Raw genomic sequence first — 4601 nt, 5'->3', positions numbered from 1 at the left:
TGTATTCATAGAATGATTATTGGTAAAAATCAGTTTGATTAACTTCTAATATATAGAAAAGCCAGTACGTTTTGGTAACACTACTTCCAACTATGTTGCTTAGTAACAAAAGTATAATCTAGTATTGTTGTTAGTCTGTGTACTGAAAATATAAAATGAAATGTATAGAAAACAAAACTGGAAAAATATTTGTTGATTTCTTAATTTAGTCTCCGTTGATTAAACAGGATTTTTTTTTATTATTAAAAACGTTGGTGATATAACAGAAAATAGCTTAATTCAGAGATGATTTAAGTTTAAAACTGAATCAATATTTTTACTTTCATGATTAATTTTATCCACTCAGCTCTAGGCTAGATGATCCCAAACTACGTCTTTACTTTGTGCTTATTATACCAACACTCATTACGCTTGTAAGGTTTCACGGCACCTTCCCCTCACAGCCTCCTTGCATCCCTGTCACTAAAATAGCAATGAGCAGATAGTAATCGAACTATTCTATCTGGATAAATGCATTTTGGCTTTTATGACTCCTCCATTTGGAAAAATAAAGCATGACGTGATACACACTGGCTTTAGTATAGGTTAGATTCTTATATACATGAGCTCTAATATTCCATTCACTCCTCAGTGGTTAATTTTTGATAAAAAAATTTTGTTCTATTATTCAACAATTATTTTAAGACACCTATAAAACTATATACTTTTAAACTGAGTGAGTTATAATAAGCTACAACATACCATCATGCCTTATTACTGACCCACATAATTTGAAAATCTTACAATAGATAAATATATGACAAATATAACAATACTAACGAACAAAGTGTTGGCAATTTATTATTTTCACTTACCAACACAAACATTAACTCAAAATACATTACTTCAATGTTTCACCTAAATACAGCTGATAACCTAATATTCTAAAGTATTTGTTTATTTGATGATGGGTAAGTGGGTTCAACAAATCTTATTAATTCAGAGGATGCAAAAAAGAAACTGAAATATGCGTACTACTTACTTACACTACAATGAATATGAATGAAGCCATTCCTCTCTTGTTAGTCTCTTTGAGTGTAACACAAACTTAATTTCTAGCCTAAACTCAATGAAGGGCAAGTTATGAAAAACATCGAGAAACAAAAATCCACAAGTACATAATTTAAATTTTCATAATTCTTAAATTCTCAGTTAAAAAACCTTTATTCATGGCTATAAAAAAATACAGTTCATATTTAGAGCACTATTTACTTGACGATAACAGTTTAATCTGGTGATATATTATTTTAACTTTTTACTCTGATTTAAACCATTATAAAATGTTCTAAATGTAATATGGCTGTGATGCACCATGCATGTTAAGTAATTTTTCACTTAATACAGAATCAGTGGCAACAATTCCAGGAAAGAAGTAAATCTTTTTGAGCTCGCCACTTTCATTCTCACTTTTACTTGCAGTGTGTTAGCTAGATGTAAATTACTCACAAGAAATAATTTTTTCTATACAGATATTCTAGAGTACTTGTGAGTAACACAGAATTTTAAGCTAATTTGTCATTTATACTTGTGAATTTACACTGCATCAGTTACCATCACACTAAACAAAATATTTGTCTCATGTACCTTTAAAGAGAAACCCAAACTTCTTTGTTTAATAATATTTTTGTGTAAGAAGCTAGGTGTACATGGCCAACCTTAATTTTTGAGCTAATGGGATTAAAGGGAAGGCAACCAGTCAATAGCACCTACCACCAACTCTTGGGCTACTCTAATAGAACAGTGGGATTTGACCAAAGTATGGAGTACATTTCTGTGGCAATGTGCTGAAAATTATGTATCTCTGAATTTACAATCAGAGCATGCTAATCATTAGACTACAACCATCCTAAAACCACAAGTTTAGAGCTTTTTTCTAAGCCTAAACCAAGGAACAACATTGACCATGTTCTTCGTGATCAGGCTACAATCCTGAAAAATGTTTTTGGGGAAAATTGTTAATGAAATAATATAAGGGCTGTTAACAAATTCTGGACAGCAGATAAGATAAATGTAAAAAGACAGCAGATAAAGGTACCAAACAAAAAGAAAAGAATAAAAACATCAGAAAATTTTATTTCATATTAAACAAAACACTAAACTATGAATACACAAATCAATAAAAAATGCCACAGTTTCTTGGAACTTCAAAAATTTTAGAAAGATATGAAGTACTTATTACAATAAAAACAAGACCACTTTTTAATAAAAACAAATTACAAAAAGTGTAATTTACATATGAGCATATAACTTTTTTTTGCACACATTGGGCAAAAATAAACTATTAAACATTACCAATGTAACTAAAATTAACAAAAGATTGGACATTACTTATGTAAGTATAGCTAACAAAATACTGGGCTTACTAATGTAAGTAAAACTAACAAAAGATTGGGCATTACTAATGTAACTAAATCTAACAAAATACTGGACATTACTAATGTACCTAAATCTAACAAAATAATGAAATTTTTTTTCCCTTTAGTTTTACTTCAAACAACCTAACAAGTTACAAAGAGCAAGACTAGGATATTATGATCTAAACTAACAAAATACCAGAAATAAACATAACTAAAGCTAACAAAAGATTGGACATCCCCCCCCCCCTTTAATTTTACTTCAATCTACTTATGGAATCACAAATATCAAATCTAAGAGACTGTGTACTTACAGCTGTTGAAACAGTGCAATAATGTTCATTTAGGAAACTTTTATCCTATCAGTACAAGATACAAAAACTGGTCAAACAGAATTCTGAAATCAGTACATGAGAAAATTTTGTGTATGAAGGTGTGTTTTGGCAGTAAAACAAATTCCTTTTAACCACTTACAGAACAGAAAATGCATAAATATGCTATATCATTATTCAGTACTTGTAAAAGGTTATAAAACCTATTGATACCAAAACCACATTTTATTTTCATGTTATTAATTTAAAACAAAAGTTTTCCACAATAATAACTACATTAGTTTTCAACTCAAAAGATTTCAGATGCATATTTCAAAAATATAATCAACGGTACAATCATTCAAAATGTCTTCATAATTTTATCTATGATTTAGATCAACGTAAGACTTGTGTTAAGAAACATATAAAATTAGTTTAGCAACAAAAGACCTCCTAGTTCATCAAAGTCATCTTAAAAGTCCTGTAACAACTATGCAAATATAAATGTAGCCTTTCACAGTTATATTTTTGTTGGAGACAAATCAAATTCAAACTTTCAACTTAATTAGGCAAATCACTCTTAAAGATAATAATTCAATAGAATTTACAGCATAAACTTTTAAACTCTTTTCTTTTAAAAGATGGGACTATCCTTAATGAACCAGATTCAATTACTCATAAGCCATATATCCAAACATCTTAAAATTTTAAACACTCAAATCAAGTCACCTTTATTTATTCAACAACCTAAAAAAATATGTAAATACAAAGACTTGTTTTCAAAAATTGACCATTTTCTCTTCCACATCCTTTCAATTAATAATTATTTTTATTGTTTAGTGACAATAATAAAACTGTATGCAATATAACTGTAGTTTAACAAGTAATAAACAAACAGTATCAAACTTCTTATTTCAGAGCTCCCTAGTCCCATACATAGAACAATCTTTGTTATTAGCTCTTTTGACTGCTCTAAACTTTCAGAAGTGTGCTTTTTCATTTTCAGCTTGCAATTAAATTCTTCACTTTTAGAACAACTTCTTTTGTACAAAAAAACCTCTCCCCAGTGCATCACTTAACACTTCTAAACATTACAATTCACTAGGTATATTCTGAATCAAAGAAACTTACAAGGCCCTTTCTTCACCATTTTTAAATTACACAAAAGTTAATCAAGTTGTTATCAATATTACTGGTAAATTCCAAATAAAAACATGTTAATAGAACAAACAGAAAGAGTAGGTTATAAAAAATATACTTAGATATAAGATTTTTGGTGTAACTTTTAATTTTTAAATAATTTTCAGAGAACCATTTTTAGTTGATTTTATAACAGAAGCAGAATTAGTAAGGGGGTTCTAAAGAGGTTTGTTTCATCAGACATTTCTGAAACACAATAGCAGAGAGGAGGGAAACAGAACAAAATTTAAAAATTTGCTGATTATACAAGAACAATGTATAAGATTAATTCTAAAAGAATTCCTACTTGTTTGAAATTAGAATCTAAACAGGTTCAAGTGAATGGTAAAAGACTTGGAAAATGATACATTCGTACTGTACAGTCATACAGACATATTTTTTTGAAATGTGTTTTGTAAGAAAAATCTTGCTCACAAAAACAATCAATACAAATACTGATAGATGTCTTGTACATAAAGATTTACATTCACTATATACACTAAAGTACTTTGTACAATATCTCTTTCTAAAAGAATCTCAGGTTTCTGAAATGCAGACTTAATGAAGTGGTATTTGTTAAATGTAGTCTTCACTTTAGCCTTTATTACAAAAAAATGGAAAGAGTTCCATATGGCACCCCCACCCAAAAATTGTAGAACTGCCTGGATAAAAAAAGATTCTGAAAAGGGTTTATTTTAAGGGGCATATTAGAAAAATT

Source organism: Limulus polyphemus, unplaced genomic scaffold (genome assembly GCF_000517525.1).
Source record: "Limulus polyphemus unplaced genomic scaffold, Limulus_polyphemus-2.1.2 Scaffold88, whole genome shotgun sequence".
NCBI classification, from domain to species: Eukaryota; Metazoa; Arthropoda; class Merostomata; order Xiphosura; family Limulidae; genus Limulus; species Limulus polyphemus.
This window is presented reverse-complemented; position numbering follows the sequence as displayed.